The 22,008-nt window shown below is 44.8% G+C and overlaps 15 non-coding genes across 15 annotated transcripts; all 15 read right to left on the reverse strand.

Moving 5' to 3' along the window:
* Positions 1–282: 282 nt before the first annotated feature.
* Positions 283–354, reverse strand: TRNAD-GUC (transfer RNA aspartic acid (anticodon GUC)). The gene has a single exon. It is a non-coding gene; the product is annotated as a tRNA-Asp (tRNA).
* Positions 355–2,674: 2,320 nt separating this feature from the next.
* On the reverse strand, positions 2,675–2,746 carry TRNAD-GUC (transfer RNA aspartic acid (anticodon GUC)). The gene has a single exon. It is a non-coding gene; the product is annotated as a tRNA-Asp (tRNA).
* A 1,365-nt stretch (positions 2,747–4,111) lies between these two features.
* On the reverse strand, positions 4,112–4,183 carry TRNAD-GUC (transfer RNA aspartic acid (anticodon GUC)). The gene has a single exon. It is a non-coding gene; the product is annotated as a tRNA-Asp (tRNA).
* Positions 4,184–6,503: 2,320 nt separating this feature from the next.
* On the reverse strand, positions 6,504–6,575 carry TRNAD-GUC (transfer RNA aspartic acid (anticodon GUC)). Its single transcript has one exon. It is a non-coding gene; the product is annotated as a tRNA-Asp (tRNA).
* A 1,356-nt stretch (positions 6,576–7,931) lies between these two features.
* On the reverse strand, positions 7,932–8,003 carry TRNAD-GUC (transfer RNA aspartic acid (anticodon GUC)). Its single transcript has one exon. It is a non-coding gene; the product is annotated as a tRNA-Asp (tRNA).
* A 1,365-nt stretch (positions 8,004–9,368) lies between these two features.
* Positions 9,369–9,440, reverse strand: TRNAD-GUC (transfer RNA aspartic acid (anticodon GUC)). Its single transcript has one exon. It is a non-coding gene; the product is annotated as a tRNA-Asp (tRNA).
* An 883-nt stretch (positions 9,441–10,323) lies between these two features.
* On the reverse strand, positions 10,324–10,395 carry TRNAD-GUC (transfer RNA aspartic acid (anticodon GUC)). Its single transcript has one exon. It is a non-coding gene; the product is annotated as a tRNA-Asp (tRNA).
* A 410-nt stretch (positions 10,396–10,805) lies between these two features.
* On the reverse strand, positions 10,806–10,877 carry TRNAD-GUC (transfer RNA aspartic acid (anticodon GUC)). Its single transcript has one exon. It is a non-coding gene; the product is annotated as a tRNA-Asp (tRNA).
* Positions 10,878–12,715: 1,838 nt separating this feature from the next.
* On the reverse strand, positions 12,716–12,787 carry TRNAD-GUC (transfer RNA aspartic acid (anticodon GUC)). Its single transcript has one exon. It is a non-coding gene; the product is annotated as a tRNA-Asp (tRNA).
* Positions 12,788–13,197: 410 nt separating this feature from the next.
* TRNAD-GUC (transfer RNA aspartic acid (anticodon GUC)) lies at positions 13,198–13,269 on the reverse strand. The gene has a single exon. It is a non-coding gene; the product is annotated as a tRNA-Asp (tRNA).
* Positions 13,270–14,634: 1,365 nt separating this feature from the next.
* On the reverse strand, positions 14,635–14,706 carry TRNAD-GUC (transfer RNA aspartic acid (anticodon GUC)). Its single transcript has one exon. It is a non-coding gene; the product is annotated as a tRNA-Asp (tRNA).
* Positions 14,707–18,471: 3,765 nt separating this feature from the next.
* Positions 18,472–18,543, reverse strand: TRNAD-GUC (transfer RNA aspartic acid (anticodon GUC)). Its single transcript has one exon. It is a non-coding gene; the product is annotated as a tRNA-Asp (tRNA).
* A 1,356-nt stretch (positions 18,544–19,899) lies between these two features.
* Positions 19,900–19,971, reverse strand: TRNAD-GUC (transfer RNA aspartic acid (anticodon GUC)). Its single transcript has one exon. It is a non-coding gene; the product is annotated as a tRNA-Asp (tRNA).
* A 410-nt stretch (positions 19,972–20,381) lies between these two features.
* On the reverse strand, positions 20,382–20,453 carry TRNAD-GUC (transfer RNA aspartic acid (anticodon GUC)). Its single transcript has one exon. It is a non-coding gene; the product is annotated as a tRNA-Asp (tRNA).
* Positions 20,454–21,336: 883 nt separating this feature from the next.
* Positions 21,337–21,408, reverse strand: TRNAD-GUC (transfer RNA aspartic acid (anticodon GUC)). Its single transcript has one exon. It is a non-coding gene; the product is annotated as a tRNA-Asp (tRNA).
* Between the last annotated feature and the right edge of the window lie 600 nt (positions 21,409–22,008).

Consider the following 22,008-nt stretch of genomic DNA (forward strand, 5'->3'; position numbering starts at 1 on the left):
AGTCATCTAACTGCAAAGTCCAGCTAAAGAAATCTCAAGTCTGACAAATCAGACTTTTTCTCTTTCCCCAAAGGTAAAGCTGCAGTGATTCCTGGGGACAAAGCGCTGTTTGGAGGTGAAATGCAGAAAAACATAACCTGGTGTTGTAAACAGTACATAGGCAAGAGGATAGCAAAGTGGCATGCTTCTTAGCATTTAGCAGGAAGCACTTCTTCTTGAGATGGACTTTGTCAAAGATGGCGACAGTCTTGGGAAATAGCTTCGTAGAAAACGAGAAAAGCACTCCCCGTCGGGGAATCGAACCCCGGTCTCCCGCGTGACAGGCGGGGATACTCACCACTATACTAACGAGGAAGAAGCTGATGAAAGCATGGCAGTATTCGGGCGGACCCATTTACTCTTGGGACCGATAGAATTTTGCCCATTTACACATACGCAGATGTTCTGCCAAAAGAAAAATAGCTTCCACAGATGATATCTTGAGTCATCTAACTGCAAAGTCCAGCTAAAGAAATCTCAAGTCTGACAAATCAGACTTTTTCTCTTTCCCCAAAGGTAAAGCTGCAGTGATTCCTGGGGACAAAGCGCTGTTTGGAGGTGAAATGCAGAAAAACATAACCTGGTGTTGTAAATAGTACATAGGCAAGAGGATAGCAAAGTGGCATGCTTCTTAGCATTTAGCAGGAAGCACTTCTTCTTGAGATGGACTTTGTCAAAGATGGCGACAGTCTTGGGAAATAGCTTCGTAGAAAACGAGAAAAGCACTCCCCGTCGGGGAATCGAACCCCGGTCTCCCGCGTGACAGGTGGGGATACTCACCACTATACTAATGAGGAGGAAGCTGATTAAAGCATGGCAGTATTCGGGCAGACCCATTTACTCTTGGGACCGATAGAATTTTGCCCATTTACACATACGCAGATGTTCTGCCAAAAGAAAAATAGCTTCCACAGATGATATCTTGAGTTATCTAACTGCAAAGTCCAGCTAAAGAAATCTCAAGTCTGACAAATCAGACTTTTTCCTTTTCCCCAAAGGTAAAGCTGCAGTGATTCCTGGGGACAAAGCGCTGTTTGGAGGTGAAATGCAGAAAAACATAACCTGGTGTTGTAAATAGTACATAGGCAAGAGGATAGCAAAGTGGCATGCTTCTTAGCATTTAGCAGGAAGCACTTCTTCTTGAGATGGACTTTGTCAAAGATGGCGACAGTCTTGGGAAATAGCTTCGTAGAAAACGAGAAAAGCACTCCCCGTCGGGGAATCGAACCCCGGTCTCCCGCGTGACTACTTGCCACTATACTAACGAGGAAGAAGCTGATGAAAGCATGGCAGTATTCGGGCAGACCCATTTACTCTTGGGACCGATAGAATTTTGCCCATTTACACATACGCAGATGTTCTGCCAAAAGAAAAATAGCTTCCACAGATGATATCTTGAGTCATCTAACTGCAAAGTCCAGCTAAAGAAATCTCAAGTCTGACAAATCAGACTTTTTCTCTTTCCCCAAAGGTAAAGCTGCAGTGATTCCTGGGGACAAAGCGCTGTTTGGAGGTGAAATGCAGAAAAACATAACCTGGTGTTGTAAATAGTACATAGGCAAGAGGATAGCAAAGTGGCATGCTTCTTAGCATTTAGCAGGAAGCACTTCTTCTTGAGATGGACTTTGTCAAAGATGGCGACAGTCTTGGGAAATAGCTTCGTAGAAAACGAGAAAAGCACTCCCCGTCGGGGAATCGAACCCCGGTCTCCCGTGTGACAGGTGGGGATACTCACCACTATACTAATGAGGAAGAAGCTGATGAAAGCATGGCAGTATTCGGGCAGACCCATTTACTCTTGGGACCGATAGAATTTTGCCCATTTACACATACGCAGATGTTCTGCCAAAAGAAAAATAGCTTCCACAGATGATATCTTGAGTCATCTAACTGCAAAGTCCAGCTAAAGAAATCTCAAGTCTGACAAATCAGACTTTTTCTCTTTCCCCAAAGGTAAAGCTGCAGTGATTCCTGGGGACAAAGCGCTGTTTGGAGGTGAAATGCAGAAAAACATAACCTGGTGTTGTAAACAGTACATAGGCAAGAGGATAGCAAAGTGGCATGCTTCTTAGCATTTAGCAGGAAGCACTTCTTCTTGAGATGGACTTTGTCAAAGATGGCGACAGTCTTGGGAAATAGCTTCGTAGAAAACGAGAAAAGCACTCCCCGTCGGGGAATCGGACCCCGGTCTCCCGCGTGACTACTCACCACTATACTAACGAGGAAGAAGCTGATGAAAGCATGGCAGTATTCGGGCAGACCCATTTACTCTTGGGACCGATAGAATTTTGCCCATTTACACATACGCAGATGTTCTGCCAAAAGAAAAATAGCTTCCACAGATGATATCTTGAGTTATCTAACTGCAAAGTCCAGCTAAAGAAATCTCAAGTCTGACAAATCAGACTTTTTCCTTTTCCCCAAAGGTAAAGCTGCAGTGATTCCTGGGGACAAAGCGCTGTTTGGAGGTGAAATGCAGAAAAACATAACCTGGTGTTGTAAATAGTACATAGGCAAGAGGATAGCAAAGTGGCATGCTTCTTAGCATTTAGCAGGAAGCACTTCTTCTTGAGATGGACTTTGTCAAAGATGGCGACAGTCTTGGGAAATAGCTTCGTAGAAAACGAGAAAAGCACTCCCCGTCGGGGAATCGAACCCCGGTCTCCCGCGTGACAGGCGGGGATACTCACCACTATACTAACGAGGAAGAAGCTGATGAAAGCATGGCAGTATTCGGGCGGACCCATTTACTCTTGGGACCGATAGAATTTTGCCCATTTACACATACGCAGATGTTCTGCCAAAAGAAAAATAGCTTCCACAGATGATATCTTGAGTCATCTAACTGCAAAGTCCAGCTAAAGAAATCTCAAGTCTGACAAATCAGACTTTTTCTCTTTCCCCAAAGGTAAAGCTGCAGTGATTCCTGGGGACAAAGCGCTGTTTGGAGGTGAAATGCAGAAAAACATAACCTGGTGTTGTAAATAGTACATAGGCAAGAGGATAGCAAAGTGGCATGCTTCTTAGCATTTAGCAGGAAGCACTTCTTCTTGAGATGGACTTTGTCAAAGATGGCGACAGTCTTGGGAAATAGCTTCGTAGAAAACGAGAAAAGCACTCCCCGTCGGGGAATCGAACCCCGGTCTCCCGTGTGACAGGTGGGGATACTCACCACTATACTAATGAGGAAGAAGCTGATGAAAGCATGGCAGTATTCGGGCAGACCCATTTACTCTTGGGACCGATAGAATTTTGCCCATTTACACATACGCAGATGTTCTGCCAAAAGAAAAATAGCTTCCACAGATGATATCTTGAGTCATCTAACTGCAAAGTCCAGCTAAAGAAATCTCAAGTCTGACAAATCAGACTTTTTCTCTTTCCCCAAAGGTAAAGCTGCAGTGATTCCTGGGGACAAAGCGCTGTTTGGAGGTGAAATGCAGAAAAACATAACCTGGTGTTGTAAACAGTACATAGGCAAGAGGATAGCAAAGTGGCATGCTTCTTAGCATTTAGCAGGAAGCACTTCTTCTTGAGATGGACTTTGTCAAAGATGGCGACAGTCTTGGGAAATAGCTTCGTAGAAAACGAGAAAAGCACTCCCCGTCGGGGAATCGAACCCCGGTCTCCCGCGTGACTACTTGCCACTATACTAACGAGGAAGAAGCTGATGAAAGCATGGCAGTATTCGGGCAGACCCATTTACTCTTGGGACCGATAGAATTTTGCCCATTTACACATACGCAGATGTTCTGCCAAAAGAAAAATAGCTTCCACAGATGATATCTTGAGTCATCTAACTGCAAAGTCCAGCTAAAGAAATCTCAAGTCTGACAAATCAGACTTTTTCTCTTTCCCCAAAGGTAAAGCTGCAGTGATTCCTGGGGACAAAGCGCTGTTTGGAGGTGAAATGCAGAAAAACATAACCTGGTGTTGTAAATAGTACATAGGCAAGAGGATAGCAAAGTGGCATGCTTCTTAGCATTTAGCAGGAAGCACTTCTTCTTGAGATGGACTTTGTCAAAGATGGCGACAGTCTTGGGAAATAGCTTCGTAGAAAACGAGAAAAGCACTCCCCGTCGGGGAATCGAACCCCGGTCTCCCGCGTGACAGGCGGGGATACTCACCACTATACTAACGAGGAAGAAGCTGATGAAAGCATGGCAGTATTCGGGCGGACCCATTTACTCTTGGGACCGATAGAATTTTGCCCATTTACACATACGCAGATGTTCTGCCAAAAGAAAAATAGCTTCCACAGATGATATCTTGAGTCATCTAACTGCAAAGTCCAGCTAAAGAAATCTCAAGTCTGACAAATCAGACTTTTTCTCTTTCCCCAAAGGTAAAGCTGCAGTGATTCCTGGGGACAAAGCGCTGTTTGGAGGTGAAATGCAGAAAAACATAACCTGGTGTTGTAAATAGTACATAGGCAAGAGGATAGCAAAGTGGCATGCTTCTTAGCATTTAGCAGGAAGCACTTCTTCTTGAGATGGACTTTGTCAAAGATGGCGACAGTCTTGGGAAATAGCTTCGTAGAAAACGAGAAAAGCACTCCCCGTTGGGGAATCGAACCCCGGTCTCCCGCGTGACTACTCGCCACTATACTAACGAGGAAGAAGCTGATGAAAGCATGGCAGTATTCGGGCAGACCCATTTACTCTTGGGACCGATAGAATTTTGCCCATTTACACATACGCAGATGTTCTGCCAAAAGAAAAATAGCTTCCACAGATGATATCTTGAGTCATCTAACTGCAAAGTCCAGCTAAAGAAATCTCAAGTCTGACAAATCAGACTTTTTCCTTTTCCCCAAAGGTAAAGCTGCAGTGATTCCTGGGGACAAAGCGCTGTTTGGAGGTGAAATGCAGAAAAACATAACCTGGTGTTGTAAACAGTACATAGGCAAGAGGATAGCAAAGTGGCATGCTTCTTAGCATTTAGCAGGAAGCACTTCTTCTTGAGATGGACTTTGTCAAAGATGGCGACAGTCTTGGGAAATAGCTTCGTAGAAAACGAGAAAAGCACTCCCCGTCGGGGAATCGAACCCCGGTCTCCCGCGTGACAGGCGGGGATACTCACCACTATACTAACGAGTAAGAAGCTAATGAAAGCATGGCAGCATTCGGGCAGACCCATTTACTCTTGGGACCGATAGAATTTTGCCCATTTACACATACGCAGATGTTCTGCCAAAAGAAAAATAGCTTCCACAGATGATATCTTGAGTCATCTAACTGCAAAGTCCAGCTAAAGAAATCTCAAGTCTGACAAATCAGACTTTTTCTCTTTCCCCAAAGGTAAAGCTGCAGTGATTCCTGGGGACAAAGCGCTGTTTGGAGGTGAAATGCAGAAAAACATAACCTGGTGTTGTAAATAGTACATAGGCAAGAGGATAGCAAAGTGGCATGCTTCTTAGCATTTAGCAGGAAGCACTTCTTCTTGAGATGGACTTTGTCAAAGATGGCGACAGTCTTGGGAAATAGCTTCGTAGAAAACGAGAAAAGCACTCCCCGTCGGGGAATCGAACCCCGGTCTCCCGCGTCACAGGCGGGGATACTCACCACTATACTAACGAGTAAGAAACTGATGAAAGCATGGCAGTATTCGGGCAGACCCATTTACTCTTGGGACCGATAGAATTTTGCCCATTTACACATACGCAGATGTTCTGCCAAAAGAAAAATAGCTTCCACAGATGATATCTTGAGTCATCTAACTGCAAAGTCCAGCTAAAGAAATCTCAAGTCTGACAAATCAGACTTTTTCTCTTTCCCCAAAGGTAAAGCTGCAGTGATTCCTGGGGACAAAGCGCTGTTTGGAGGTGAAATGCAGAAAAACATAACCTGGTGTTGTAAACAGTACATAGGCAAGAGGATAGCAAAGTGGCATGCTTCTTAGCATTTAGCAGGAAGCACTTCTTCTTGAGATGGACTTTGTCAAAGATGGCGACAGTCTTGGGAAATAGCTTCGTAGAAAACGAGAAAAGCACTCCCCGTCGGGGAATCGAACCCCGGTCTCCCGCGTGACTACTTGCCACTATACTAACGAGGAAGAAGCTGATGAAAGCATGGCAGTATTCGGGCAGACCCATTTACTCTTGGGACCGATAGAATTTTGCCCATTTACACATACGCAGATGTTCTGCCAAAAGAAAAATAGCTTCCACAGATGATATCTTGAGTCATCTAACTGCAAAGTCCAGCTAAAGAAATCTCAAGTCTGACAAATCAGACTTTTTCCTTTTCCCCAAAGGTAAAGCTGCAGTGATTCCTGGGGACAAAGCGCTGTTTGGAGGTGAAATGCAGAAAAACATAACCTGGTGTTGTAAATAGTACATAGGCAAGAGGATAGCAAAGTGGCATGCTTCTTAGCATTTAGCAGGAAGCACTTCTTCTTGAGATGGACTTTGTCAAAGATGGCAACAGTCTTGGGAAATAGCTTCGTAGAAAACGAGAAAAGCACTCCCCGTCGGGGAATCGAACCCCGGTCTCCCGCGTGACAGGCGGGGATACTCACCACTATACTAACGAGGAAGAAGCTGATGAAAGCATGGCAGTATTCGGGCGGACCCATTTACTCTTGGGACCGATAGAATTTTGCCCATTTACACATACGCAGATGTTCTGCCAAAAGAAAAATAGCTTCCACAGATGATATCTTGAGTCATCTAACTGCAAAGTCCAGCTAAAGAAATCTCAAGTCTGACAAATCAGACTTTTTCTCTTTCCCCAAAGGTAAAGCTGCAGTGATTCCTGGGGACAAAGCGCTGTTTGGAGGTGAAATGCAGAAAAACATAACCTGGTGTTGTAAATAGTACATAGGCAAGAGGATAGCAAAGTGGCATGCTTCTTAGCATTTAGCAGGAAGCACTTCTTCTTGAGATGGACTTTGTCAAAGATGGCGACAGTCTTGGGAAATAGCTTCGTAGAAAACGAGAAAAGCACTCCCCGTTGGGGAATCGAACCCCGGTCTCCCGCGTGACTACTCGCCACTATACTAACGAGGAAGAAGCTGATGAAAGCATGGCAGTATTCGGGCAGACCCATTTACTCTTGGGACCGATAGAATTTTGCCCATTTACACATACGCAGATGTTCTGCCAAAAGAAAAATAGCTTCCACAGATGATATCTTGAGTCATCTAACTGCAAAGTCCAGCTAAAGAAATCTCAAGTCTGACAAATCAGACTTTTTCTCTTTCCCCAAAGGTAAAGCTGCAGTGATTCCTGGGGACAAAGCGCTGTTTGGAGGTGAAATGCAGAAAAACATAACCTGGTGTTGTAAACAGTACATAGGCAAGAGGATAGCAAAGTGGCATGCTTCTTAGCATTTAGCAGGAAGCACTTCTTCTTGAGATGGACTTTGTCAAAGATGGCGACAGTCTTGGGAAATAGCTTCGTAGAAAACGAGAAAAGCACTCCCCGTCGGGGAATCGAACCCCGGTCTCCCGCGTGACTACTTGCCACTATACTAACGAGGAAGGAGCTGATGAAAGCATGGCAGTATTCGGGCAGACCCATTTACTCTTGGGACCGATAGAATTTTGCCCATTTACACATACGCAGATGTTCTGCCAAAAGAAAAATAGCTTCCACAGATGATATCTTGAGTCATCTAACTGCAAAGTCCAGCTAAAGAAATCTCAAGTCTGACAAATCAGACTTTTTCCTTTTCCCCAAAGGTAAAGCTGCAGTGATTCCTGGGGACAAAGCGCTGTTTGGAGGTGAAATGCAGAAAAACATAACCTGGTGTTGTAAATAGTACATAGGCAAGAGGATAGCAAAGTGGCATGCTTCTTAGCATTTAGCAGGAAGCACTTCTTCTTGAGATGGACTTTGTCAAAGATGGCAACAGTCTTGGGAAATAGCTTCGTAGAAAACGAGAAAAGCACTCCCCGTCGGGGAATCGAACCCCGGTCTCCCGCGTGACAGGCGGGGATACTCACCACTATACTAACGAGGAAGAAGCTGATGAAAGCATGGCAGTATTCGGGCGGACCCATTTACTCTTGGGACCGATAGAATTTTGCCCATTTACACATACGCAGATGTTCTGCCAAAAGAAAAATAGCTTCCACAGATGATATCTTGAGTCATCTAACTGCAAAGTCCAGCTAAAGAAATCTCAAGTCTGACAAATCAGACTTTTTCTCTTTCCCCAAAGGTAAAGCTGCAGTGATTCCTGGGGACAAAGCGCTGTTTGGAGGTGAAATGCAGAAAAACATAACCTGGTGTTGTAAATAGTACATAGGCAAGAGGATAGCAAAGTGGCATGCTTCTTAGCATTTAGCAGGAAGCACTTCTTCTTGAGATGGACTTTGTCAAAGATGGCGACAGTCTTGGGAAATAGCTTCGTAGAAAACGAGAAAAGCACTCCCCGTTGGGGAATCGAACCCCGGTCTCCCGCGTGACTACTCGCCACTATACTAACGAGGAAGAAGCTGATGAAAGCATGGCAGTATTCGGGCAGACCCATTTACTCTTGGGACCGATAGAATTTTGCCCATTTACACATACGCAGATGTTCTGCCAAAAGAAAAATAGCTTCCACAGATGATATCTTGAGTCATCTAACTGCAAAGTCCAGCTAAAGAAATCTCAAGTCTGACAAATCAGACTTTTTCCTTTTCCCCAAAGGTAAAGCTGCAGTGATTCCTGGGGACAAAGCGCTGTTTGGAGGTGAAATGCAGAAAAACATAACCTGGTGTTGTAAACAGTACATAGGCAAGAGGACAGCAAAGTGGCATGCTTCTTAGCATTTAGCAGGAAGCACTTCTTCTTGAGATGGACTTTGTCAAAGATGGCGACAGTCTTGGGAAATAGCTTCGTAGAAAACGAGAAAAGCACTCCCCGTCGGGGAATCGAACCCCAGTCTCCCGCGTGACAGGCGGGGATACTCACCACTATACTAACGAGTAAGAAGCTGATGAAAGCATGGCAGTATTCGGGCAGACCCATTTACTCTTGGGACCGATAGAATTTTGCCCATTTACACATACGCAGATGTTCTGCCAAAAGAAAAATAGCTTCCACAGATGATATCTTGAGTCATCTAACTGCAAAGTCCAGCTAAAGAAATCTCAAGTCTGACAAATCAGACTTTTTCTCTTTCCCCAAAGGTAAAGCTGCAGTGATTCCTGGGGACAAAGCGCTGTTTGGAGGTGAAATGCAGAAAAACATAACCTGGTGTTGTAAATAGTACATAGGCAAGAGGATAGCAAAGTGGCATGCTTCTTAGCATTTAGCAGGAAGCACTTCTTCTTGAGATGGACTTTGTCAAAGATGGCGACAGTCTTGGGAAATAGCTTCGTAGAAAACGAGAAAAGCACTCCCCGTCGGGGAATCGAACCCCGGTCTCCCGCGTGACAGGCGGGGATACTCACCACTATACTAACGAGGAAGAAGCTGATGAAAGCTTATCAGTATTCGGGCAGACCCATTTACTCTTGGGACCGATAGAATTTTGCCCATTTACACATACGCAGATGTTCTGCCAAAAGAAAAATAGCTTCCACAGATGATATCTTGAGTCATCTAACTGCAAAGTCCAGCTAAAGAAATCTCAAGTCTGACAAATCAGACTTTTTCTCTTTCCCCAAAGGTAAAGCTGCAGTGATTCCTGGGGACAAAGCGCTGTTTGGAGGTGAAATGCAGAAAAACATAACCTGGTGTTGTAAATAGTACATAGGCAAGAGGATAGCAAAGTGGCATGCTTCTTAGCATTTAGCAGGAAGCACTTCTTCTTGAGATGGACTTTGTCAAAGATGGCGACAGTCTTGGGAAATAGCTTCGTAGAAAACGAGAAAAGCACTCCCCGTCGGGGAATCGAACCCCGGTCTCCCGCGTGACTACTTGCCACTATACTAACGAGGAAGAAGCTGATGAAAGCATGGCAGTATTCGGGCAGACCCATTTACTCTTGGGACCGATAGAATTTTGCCCATTTACACATACGCAGATGTTCTGCCAAAAGAAAAATAGCTTCCACAGATGATATCTTGAGTCATCTAACTGCAAAGTCCAGCTAAAGAAATCTCAAGTCTGACAAATCAGACTTTTTCTCTTTCCCCAAAGGTAAAGCTGCAGTGATTCCTGGGGACAAAGCGCTGTTTGGAGGTGAAATGCAGAAAAACATAACCTGGTGTTGTAAATAGTACATAGGCAAGAGGATAGCAAAGTGGCATGCTTCTTAGCATTTAGCAGGAAGCACTTCTTCTTGAGATGGACTTTGTCAAAGATGGCGACAGTCTTGGGAAATAGCTTCGTAGAAAACGAGAAAAGCACTCCCCGTCGGGGAATCGAACCCCGGTCTCCCGCGTGACAGGCGGGGATACTCACCACTATACTAACGAGGAAGAAGCTGATGAAAGCATGGCAGTATTCGGGCAGACCCATTTACTCTTGGGACCGATAGAATTTTGCCCATTTACACATACGCAGATGTTCTGCCAAAAGAAAAATAGCTTCCACAGATGATATCTTGAGTCATCTAACTGCAAAGTCCAGCTAAAGAAATCTCAAGTCTGACAAATCAGACTTTTTCTCTTTCCCCAAAGGTAAAGCTGCAGTGATTCCTGGGGACAAAGCGCTGTTTGGAGGTGAAATGCAGAAAAACATAACCTGGTGTTGTAAATAGTACATAGGCAAGAGGATAGCAAAGTGGCATGCTTCTTAGCATTTAGCAGGAAGCACTTCTTCTTGAGATGGACTTTGTCAAAGATGGCGACAGTCTTGGGAAATAGCTTCGTAGAAAACGAGAAAAGCACTCCCCGTCGGGGAATCGAACCCCGGTCTCCCGCGTGACAGGCGGGGATACTCACCACTATACTAACGAGGAAGAAGCTGATGAAAGCATATCAGTATTCGGGCAGACCCATTTACTCTTGGGACCGATAGAATTTTGCCCATTTACACATACGCAGATGTTCTGCCAAAAGAAAAATAGCTTCCACAGATGATATCTTGAGTCATCTAACTGCAAAGTCCAGCTAAAGAAATCTCAAGTCTGACAAATCAGACTTTTTCTCTTTCCCCAAAGGTAAAGCTGCAGTGATTCCTGGGGACAAAGCGCTGTTTGGAGGTGAAATGCAGAAAAACATAACCTGGTGTTGTAAATAGTACATAGGCAAGAGGATAGCAAAGTGGCATGCTTCTTAGCATTTAGCAGGAAGCACTTCTTCTTGAGATGGACTTTGTCAAAGATGGCGACAGTCTTGGGAAATAGCTTCGTAGAAAACGAGAAAAGCACTCCCCGTCGGGGAATCGAACCCCGGTCTCCCGCGTGACAGGCGGGGATACTCACCACTCTACTAACGAGGAAGAAGCTGATGAAAGCATGGCAGTATTCGGGCGGACCCATTTACTCTTGGGACCGATAGAATTTTGCCCATTTACACATACGCAGATGTTCTGCCAAAAGAAAAATAGCTTCCACAGATGATATCTTGAGTCATCTAACTGCAAAGTCCAGCTAAAGAAATCTCAAGTCTGACAAATCAGACTTTTTCTCTTTCCCCAAAGGTAAAGCTGCAGTGATTCCTGGGGACAAAGCGCTGTTTGGAGGTGAAATGCAGAAAAACATAACCTGGTGTTGTAAATAGTACATAGGCAAGAGGATAGCAAAGTGGCATGCTTCTTAGCATTTAGCAGGAAGCACTTCTTCTTGAGATGGACTTTGTCAAAGATGGCGACAGTCTTGGGAAATAGCTTCGTAGAAAACGAGAAAAGCACTCCCCGTCGGGGAATCGAACCCCGGTCTCCCGCGTGACTACTTGCCACTATACTAACGAGGAAGAAGCTGATGAAAGCATGGCAGTATTCGGGCAGACCCATTTACTCTTGGGACCGATAGAATTTTGCCCATTTACACATACGCAGATGTTCTGCCAAAAGAAAAATAGCTTCCACAGATGATATCTTGAGTCATCTAACTGCAAAGTCCAGCTAAAGAAATCTCAAGTCTGACAAATCAGACTTTTTCTCTTTCCCCAAAGGTAAAGCTGCAGTGATTCCTGGGGACAAAGCGCTGTTTGGAGGTGAAATGCAGAAAAACATAACCTGGTGTTGTAAATAGTACATAGGCAAGAGGATAGCAAAGTGGCATGCTTCTTAGCATTTAGCAGGAAGCACTTCTTCTTGAGATGGACTTTGTCAAAGATGGCGACAGTCTTGGGAAATAGCTTCGTAGAAAACGAGAAAAGCACTCCCCGTCGGGGAATCGAACCCCGGTCTCCCGCGTGACTACTTGCCACTATACTAACGAGGAAGAAGCTGATGAAAGCATGGCAGTATTCGGGCAGACCCATTTACTCTTGGGACCGATAGAATTTTGCCCATTTACACATACGCAGATGTTCTGCCAAAAGAAAAATAGCTTCCACAGATGATATCTTGAGTCATCTAACTGCAAAGTCCAGCTAAAGAAATCTCAAGTCTGACAAATCAGACTTTTTCTCTTTCCCCAAAGGTAAAGCTGCAGTGATTCCTGGGGACAAAGCGCTGTTTGGAGGTGAAATGCAGAAAAACATAACCTGGTGTTGTAAATAGTACATAGGCAAGAGGATAGCAAAGTGGCATGCTTCTTAGCATTTAGCAGGAAGCACTTCTTCTTGAGATGGACTTTGTCAAAGATGGCGACAGTCTTGGGAAATAGCTTCGTAGAAAACGAGAAAAGCACTCCCCGTCGGGGAATCGAACCCCGGTCTCCCGCGTGACAGGCGGGGATACTCACCACTATACTAACGAGGAAGAAGCTGATGAAAGCATGGCAGTATTCGGGCAGACCCATTTACTCTTGGGACCGATAGAATTTTGCCCATTTACACATACGCAGATGTTCTGCCAAAAGAAAAATAGCTTCCACAGATGATATCTTGAGTCATCTAACTGCAAAGTCCAGCTAAAGAAATCTCAAGTCTGACAAATCAGACTTTTTCTCTTTCCCCAAAGGTAAAGCTGCAGTGATTCCTGGGGACAAAGCGCTGTTTGGAGGTGAAATGCAGAAAAACATAACCTGGTGTTGTAAATAGTACATAGGCAAGAGGATAGCAAAGTGGCATGCTTCTTAGCATTTAGCAGGAAGCACTTCTTCTTGAGATGGACTTTGTCAAAGATGGCGACAGTCTTGGGAAATAGCTTCGTAGAAAACGAGAAAAGCACTCCCCGTCGGGGAATCGAACCCCGGTCTCCCGCGTGACAGGCGGGGATACTCACCACTATACTAACGAGGAAGAAGCTGATGAAAGCATATCAGTATTCGGGCAGACCCATTTACTCTTGGGACCGATAGAATTTTGCCCATTTACACATACGCAGATGTTCTGCCAAAAGAAAAATAGCTTCCACAGATGATATCTTGAGTCATCTAACTGCAAAGTCCAGCTAAAGAAATCTCAAGTCTGACAAATCAGACTTTTTCTCTTTCCCCAAAGGTAAAGCTGCAGTGATTCCTGGGGACAAAGCGCTGTTTGGAGGTGAAATGCAGAAAAACATAACCTGGTGTTGTAAATAGTACATAGGCAAGAGGATAGCAAAGTGGCATGCTTCTTAGCATTTAGCAGGAAGCACTTCTTCTTGAGATGGACTTTGTCAAAGATGGCGACAGTCTTGGGAAATAGCTTCGTAGAAAACGAGAAAAGCACTCCCCGTCGGGGAATCGAACCCCGGTCTCCCGCGTGACAGGCGGGGATACTCACCACTCTACTAACGAGGAAGAAGCTGATGAAAGCATGGCAGTATTCGGGCGGACCCATTTACTCTTGGGACCGATAGAATTTTGCCCATTTACACATACGCAGATGTTCTGCCAAAAGAAAAATAGCTTCCACAGATGATATCTTGAGTCATCTAACTGCAAAGTCCAGCTAAAGAAATCTCAAGTCTGACAAATCAGACTTTTTCTCTTTCCCCAAAGGTAAAGCTGCAGTGATTCCTGGGGACAAAGCGCTGTTTGGAGGTGAAATGCAGAAAAACATAACCTGGTGTTGTAAATAGTACATAGGCAAGAGGATAGCAAAGTGGCATGCTTCTTAGCATTTAGCAGGAAGCACTTCTTCTTGAGATGGACTTTGTCAAAGATGGCGACAGTCTTGGGAAATAGCTTCGTAGAAAACGAGAAAAGCACTCCCCGTCGGGGAATCGAACCCCGGTCTCCCGCGTGACTACTTGCCACTATACTAACGAGGAAGAAGCTGATGAAAGCATGGCAGTATTCGGGCAGACCCATTTACTCTTGGGACCGATAGAATTTTGCCCATTTACACATACGCAGATGTTCTGCCAAAAGAAAAATAGCTTCCACAGATGATATCTTGAGTCATCTAACTGCAAAGTCCAGCTAAAGAAATCTCAAGTCTGACAAATCAGACTTTTTCTCTTTCCCCAAAGGTAAAGCTGCAGTGATTCCTGGGGACAAAGCGCTGTTTGGAGGTGAAATGCAGAAAAACATAACCTGGTGTTGTAAATAGTACATAGGCAAGAGGATAGCAAAGTGGCATGCTTCTTAGCATTTAGCAGGAAGCACTTCTTCTTGAGATGGACTTTGTCAAAGATGGCGACAGTCTTGGGAAATAGCTTCGTAGAAAACGAGAAAAGCACTCCCCGTCGGGGAATCGAACCCCGGTCTCCCGCGTGACAGGCGGGGATACTCACCACTATACTAACGAGGAAGAAGCTGATGAAAGCATGGCAGTATTCGGGCAGACCCATTTACTCTTGGGACCGATAGAATTTTGCCCATTTACACATACGCAGATGTTCTGCCAAAAGAAAAATAGCTTCCACAGATGATATCTTGAGTCATCTAACTGCAAAGTCCAGCTAAAGAAATCTCAAGTCTGACAAATCAGACTTTTTCCTTTTCCCCAAAGGTAAAGCTGCAGTGATTCCTGGGGACAAAGCGCTGTTTGGAGGTGAAATGCAGAAAAACATAACCTGGTGTTGTAAATAGTACATAGGCAAGAGGATAGCAAAGTGGCATGCTTCTTAGCATTTAGCAGGAAGCACTTCTTCTTGAGATGGACTTTGTCAAAGATGGCGACAGTCTAGGGAAATAGCTTCGTAGAAAACGAGAAAAGCACTCCCCGTCGGGGAATCAAACCCCGGTCTCCCGCGTGACAGGCGGGGATACTCACCACTATACTAACGAGGAAGAAGCTGATGAAAGCATGGCAGTATTCGGGCGGACCCATTTACTCTTGGGACCGATAGAATTTTGCCCATTTACACATACGCAGATGTTCTGCCAAAAGAAAAATAGCTTCCACAGATGATATCTTGAGTCATCTAACTGCAACGTCCAGCTAAAGAAATCTCAAGTCTGACAAATCAGACTTTTTCTCTTTCCCCAAAGGTAAAGCTGCAGTGATTCCTGGGGACAAAGCGCTGTTTGGAGGTGAAATGCAGAAAAACATAACCTGGTGTTGTAAATAGTACATAGGCAAGAGGATAGCAAAGTGGCATGCTTCTTAGCATTTAGCAGGAAGCACTTCTTCTTGAGATGGACTTTGTCAAAGATGGCGACAGTCTTGGGAAATAGCTTCGTAGAAAGCGAGAAAAGCACTCCCCGTCGGGGAATCGAACCCCGGTCTCCCGCGTGACTACTCGCCACTATACTAACGAGGAAGAAGCTGATGAAAGCATGGCAGTATTCGGGCAGACCCATTTACTCTTGGGACCGATAGAATTTTGCCCATTTACACATACGCAGATGTTCTGCCAAAAGAAAAATAGCTTCCACAGATGATATCTTGAGTCATCTAACTGCAAAGTCCAGCTAAAGAAATCTCAAGTCTGACAAATCAGACTTTTTCCTTTTCCCCAAAGGTAAAGCTGCAGTGATTCCTGGGGACAAAGCGCTGTTTGGAGGTGAAATGCAGAAAAACATAACCTGGTGTTGTAAATAGTACATAGGCAAGAGGATAGCAAAGTGGCATGCTTCTTAGCATTTAGCAGGAAGCACTTCTTCTTGAGATGGACTTTGTCAAAGATGGCGACAGTCTTTGGAAATAGCTTCGTAGAAAACGAGAAAAGCACTCCCCGTCGGGGAATCGAACCCCGGTCTCCCGCGTGACAGGCGGGGATACTCACCACTATACTAACGAGTAAGAAGCTGATGAAAGCATGGCAGTATTCGGGCAGACCCATTTACTCTTGGGACCGATAGAATTTTGCCGATTTACACATACGCAGATGTTCTGCCAAAAGAAAAATAGCTTCCACAGATGATATCTTGAGTCATCTAACTGCAAAGTCCAGCTAAAGAAATCTCAAGTCTGACAAATCAGACTTTTTCCTTTTCCCCAAAGGTAAAGCTGCAGTGATTCCTGGGGACAAAGCGCTGTTTGGAGGTGAAATGCAGAAAAACATAACCTGGTGTTGTAAATAGTACATAGGCAAGAGGATAGCAAAGTGGCATGCTTCTTAGCATTTAGCAGGAAGCACTTCTTCTTGAGATGGACTTTGTCAAAGATGGCGACAGTCTTGGGAAATAGCTTCGTAGAAAACGAGAAAGCACTCCCCGTTGGGGAATCGAACCCCGGTCTCCCGCGTGACAGGCGGGGATACTCACCACTATACTAACGAGGAAGAAGCTGATGAAAGCATGGCAGTATTCGGGCGGACCCATTTACTCTTGGGACCGATAGAATTTTGCCCATTTACACATACGCAGATGTTCTGCCAAAAGAAAAATAGCTTCCACAGATGATATCTTGAGTCATCTAACTGCAAAGTCCAGCTAAAGAAATCTCAAGTCTGACAAATCAGACTTTTTCTCTTTCCCCAAAGGTAAAGCTGCAGTGATTCCTGGGGACAAAGCGCTGTTTGGAGGTGAAATGCAGAAAAACATAACCTGGTGTTGTAAATAGTACATAGGCAAGAGGATAGCAAAGTGGCATGCTTCTTAGCATTTAGCAGGAAGCACTTCTTCTTGAGATGGACTTTGTCAAAGATGGCGACAGTCTTGGGAAATAGCTTCGTAGAAAACGAGAAAAGCACTCCCCGTTGGGGAATCGAACCCCGGTCTCCCGCGTGACAGGCTGGGATACTCACCACTATACTAACGAGGAAGAAGCTGATGAAAGCATGGCAGTATTCGGGCAGACCCATTTACTCTTGGGACCGATAGAATTTTGCCCATTTACACATACGCAGATGTTCTGCCAAAAGAAAAATAGCTTCCACAGATGATATCTTGAGTCATCTAACTGCAAAGTCCAGCTAAAGAAATCTCAAGTCTGACAAATCAGACTTTTTCCTTTTCCCCAAAGGTAAAGCTGCAGTGATTCCTGGGGACAAAGCGCTGTTTGGAGGTGAAATGCAGAAAAACATAACCTGGTGTTGTAAACAGTACATAGGCAAGAGGATAGCAAAGTGGCATGCTTCTTAGCATTTAGCAGGAAGCACTTCTTCTTGAGATGGACTTTGTCAAAGATGGCGACAGTCTTGGGAAATAGCTTCGTAGAAAACGAGAAAAGCACTCCCCGTCGGGGAATCGAACCCCGGTCTCCCGCGTGACTACTTGCCACTATACTAACGAGGAAGAAGCTGATGAAAGCATGGCAGTATTCGGGCAGACCCATTTACTCTTGGGACCGATAGAATTTTGCCCATTTACACATACGCAGATGTTCTGCCAAAAGAAAAATAGCTTCCACAGATGATATCTTGAGTCATCTAACTGCAAAGTCCAGCTAAAGAAATCTCAAGTCTGACAAATCAGACTTTTTCTCTTTCCCCAAAGGTAAAGCTGCAGTGATTCCTGGGGACAAAGCGCTGTTTGGAGGTGAAATGCAGAAAAACATAACCTGGTGTTGTAAATAGTACATAGGCAAGAGGATAGCAAAGTGGCATGCTTCTTAGCATTTAGCAGGAAGCACTTCTTCTTGAGATGGACTTTGTCAAAGATGGCGACAGTCTTGGGAAATAGCTTCGTAGAAAACGAGAAAAGCACTCCCCGTCGGGGAATCGAACCCCGGTCTCCCGCGTGACAGGTGGGGATACTCACCACTATACTAATGAGGAAGAAGCTGATGAAAGCATGGCAGTATTCGGGCAGACCCATTTACTCTTGGGACCGATAGAATTTTGCCCATTTACACATACGCAGATGTTCTGCCAAAAGAAAAATAGCTTCCACAGATGATATCTTGAGTCATCTAACTGCAAAGTCCAGCTAAAGAAATCTCAAGTCTGACAAATCAGACTTTTTCTCTTTCCCCAAAGGTAAAGCTGCAGTGATTCCTGGGGACAAAGCGCTGTTTGGAGGTGAAATGCAGAAAAACATAACCTGGTGTTGTAAACAGTACATAGGCAAGAGGATAGCAAAGTGGCATGCTTCTTAGCATTTAGCAGGAAGCACTTCTTCTTGAGATGGACTTTGTCAAAGATGGCGACAGTCTTGGGAAATAGCTTCGTAGAAAACGAGAAAAGCACTCCCCGTCGGGGAATCGAACCCCGGTCTCCCGCGTGACAGGCGGGGATACTCACCACTATACTAACGAGGAAGAAGCTGATGAAAGCATGGCAGTATTCGGGCAGACCCATTTACTCTTGGGACCGATAGAATTTTGCCCATTTACACATACGCAGATGTTCTGCCAAAAGAAAAATAGCTTCCACAGATGATATCTTGAGTCATCTAACTGCAAAGTCCAGCTAAAGAAATCTCAAGTCTGACAAATCAGACTTTTTCTCTTTCCCCAAAGGTAAAGCTGCAGTGATTCCTGGGGACAAAGCGCTGTTTGGAGGTGAAATGCAGAAAAACATAACCTGGTGTTGTAAATAGTACATAGGCAAGAGGATAGCAAAGTGGCATGCTTCTTAGCATTTAGCAGGAAGCACTTCTTCTTGAGATGGACTTTGTCAAAGATGGCGACAGTCTTGGGAAATAGCTTCGTAGAAAACGAGAAAAGCACTCCCCGTCGGGGAATCGAACCCCGGTCTCCCGCGTGACTACTTGCCACTATACTAACGAGGAAGAAGCTGATGAAAGCATGGCAGTATTCGGGCAGACCCATTTACTCTTGGGACCGATAGAATTTTGCCCATTTACACATACGCAGATGTTCTGCCAAAAGAAAAAAAGCTTCCACAGATGATATCTTGAGTCATCTAACTGCAAAGTCCAGCTAAAGAAATCTCAAGTCTGACAAATCAGACTTTTTCTCTTTCCCCAAAGGTAAAGCTGCAGTGATTCCTGGGGACAAAGCGCTGTTTGGAGGTGAAATGCAGAAAAACATAACCTGGTGTTGTAAATAGTACATAGGCAAGAGGATAGCAAAGTGGCATGCTTCTTAGCATTTAGCAGGAAGCACTTCTTCTTGAGATGGACTTTGTCAAAGATGGCGACAGTCTTGGGAAATAGCTTCGTAGAAAACGAGAAAAGCACTCCCCGTCGGGGAATCGAACCCCGGTCTCCCGCGTGACTACTTGCCACTATACTAACGAGGAAGAAGCTGATGAAAGCATGGCAGTATTCGGGCAGACCCATTTACTCTTGGGACCGATAGAATTTTGCCCATTTACACATACGCAGATGTTCTGCCAAAAGAAAAATAGCTTCCACAGATGATATCTTGAGTCATCTAACTGCAAAGTCCAGCTAAAGAAATCTCAAGTCTGACAAATCAGACTTTTTCTCTTTCCCCAAAGGTAAAGCTGCAGTGATTCCTGGGGACAAAGCGCTGTTTGGAGGTGAAATGCAGAAAAACATAACCTGGTGTTGTAAATAGTACATAGGCAAGAGGATAGCAAAGTGGCATGCTTCTTAGCATTTAGCAGGAAGCACTTCTTCTTGAGATGGACTTTGTCAAAGATGGCGACAGTCTTGGGAAATAGCTTCGTAGAAAACGAGAAAAGCACTCCCCGTCGGGGAATCGAACCCCGGTCTCCCGCGTGACAGGCGGGGATACTCACCACTATACTAACGAGGAAGAAGCTGATGAAAGCATGGCAGTATTCGGGCAGACCCATTTACTCTTGGGACCGATAGAATTTTGCCCATTTACACATACGCAGATGTTCTGCCAAAAGAAAAATAGCTTCCACAGATGATATCTTGAGTCATCTAACTGCAAAGTCCAGCTAAAGAAATCTCAAGTCTGACAAATCAGACTTTTTCTCTTTCCCCAAAGGTAAAGCTGCAGTGATTCCTGGGGACAAAGCGCTGTTTGGAGGTGAAATGCAGAAAAACATAACCTGGTGTTGTAAATAGTACATAGGCAAGAGGATAGCAAAGTGGCATGCTTCTTAGCATTTAGCAGGAAGCACTTCTTCTTGAGATGGACTTTGTCAAAGATGGCGACAGTCTTGGGAAATAGCTTCGTAGAAAACGAGAAAAGCACTCCCCGTCGGGGAATCGAACCCCGGTCTCCCGCGTGACAGGCGGGGATACTCACCACTATACTAACGAGGAAGAAGCTGATGAAAGCATGGCAGTATTCGGGCAGACCCATTTACTCTTGGGACCGATAGAATTTTGCCCATTTACACATACGCAGATGTTCTGCCAAAAGAAAAATAGCTTCCACAGATGATATCTTGAGTCATCTAACTGCAAAGTCCAGCTAAAGAAATCTCAAGTCTGACAAATCAGACTTTTTCTCTTTCCCCAAAGGTAAAGCTGCAGTGATTCCTGGGGACAAAGCGCTGTTTGGAGGTGAAATGCAGAAAAACATAACCTGGTGTTGTAAATAGTACATAGGCAAGAGGATAGCAAAGTGGCATGCTTCTTAGCATTTAGCAGGAAGCACTTCTTCTTGAGATGGACTTTGTCAAAGATGGCGACAGTCTTGGGAAATAGCTTCGTAGAAAACGAGAAAAGCACTCCCCATCGGGGAATCGAACCCCGGTCTCCCGCGTGACTACTTGCCACTATACTAACGAGGAAGAAGCTGATGAAAGCATGGCAGTATTCGGGCAGACCCATTTACTCTTGGGACCGATAGAATTTTGCCCATTTACACATACGCAGATGTTCTGCCAAAAGAAAAATAGCTTCCACAGATGATATCTTGAGTCATCTAACTGCAAAGTCCAGCTAAAGAAATCTCAAGTCTGACAAATCAGACTTTTTCTCTTTCCCCAAAGGTAAAGCTGCAGTGATTCCTGGGGACAAAGCGCTGTTTGGAGGTGAAATGCAGAAAAACATAACCTGGTGTTGTAAATAGTACATAGGCAAGAGGATAGCAAAGTGGCATGCTTCTTAGCATTTAGCAGGAAGCACTTCTTCTTGAGATGGACTTTGTCAAAGATGGCGACAGTCTTGGGAAATAGCTTCGTAGAAAACGAGAAAAGCACTCCCCGTCGGGGAATCGAACCCCGGTCTCCCGCGTGACAGGCGGGGATACTCACCACTATACTAACGAGGAAGAAGCTGATGAAAGCATGGCAGTATTCGGGCAGACCCATTTACTCTTGGGACCGATAGAATTTTGCCCATTTACACATACGCAGATGTTCTGCCAAAAGAAAAATAGCTTCCACAGATGATATCTTGAGTCATCTAACTGCAAAGTCCAGCTAAAGAAATCTCAAGTCTGACAAATCAGACTTTTTCTCTTTCCCCAAAGGTAAAGCTGCAGTGATTCCTGGGGACAAAGCGCTGTTTGGAGGTGAAATGCAGAAAAACATAACCTGGTGTTGTAAATAGTACATAGGCAAGAGGATAGCAAAGTGGCATGCTTCTTAGCATTTAGCAGGAAGCACTTCTTCTTGAGATGGACTTTGTCAAGATGGCGACAGTCTTGGGAAATAGCTTCGTAGAAAACGAGAAAAGCACTCCCCGTCGGGGAATCGAACCCCGGTCTCCCGCGTGACTACTTGCCACTATACTAACGAGGAAGAAGCTGATGAAAGCATGGCAGTATTCGGGCAGACCCATTTACTCTTGGGACCGATAGAATTTTGCCCATTTACACATACGCAGATGTTCTGCCAAAAGAAAAATAGCTTCCACAGATGATATCTTG

Source organism: Eleutherodactylus coqui, chromosome 11, assembly GCF_035609145.1.
Source record: "Eleutherodactylus coqui strain aEleCoq1 chromosome 11, aEleCoq1.hap1, whole genome shotgun sequence".
NCBI classification, from domain to species: domain Eukaryota; kingdom Metazoa; phylum Chordata; class Amphibia; order Anura; family Eleutherodactylidae; genus Eleutherodactylus; species Eleutherodactylus coqui.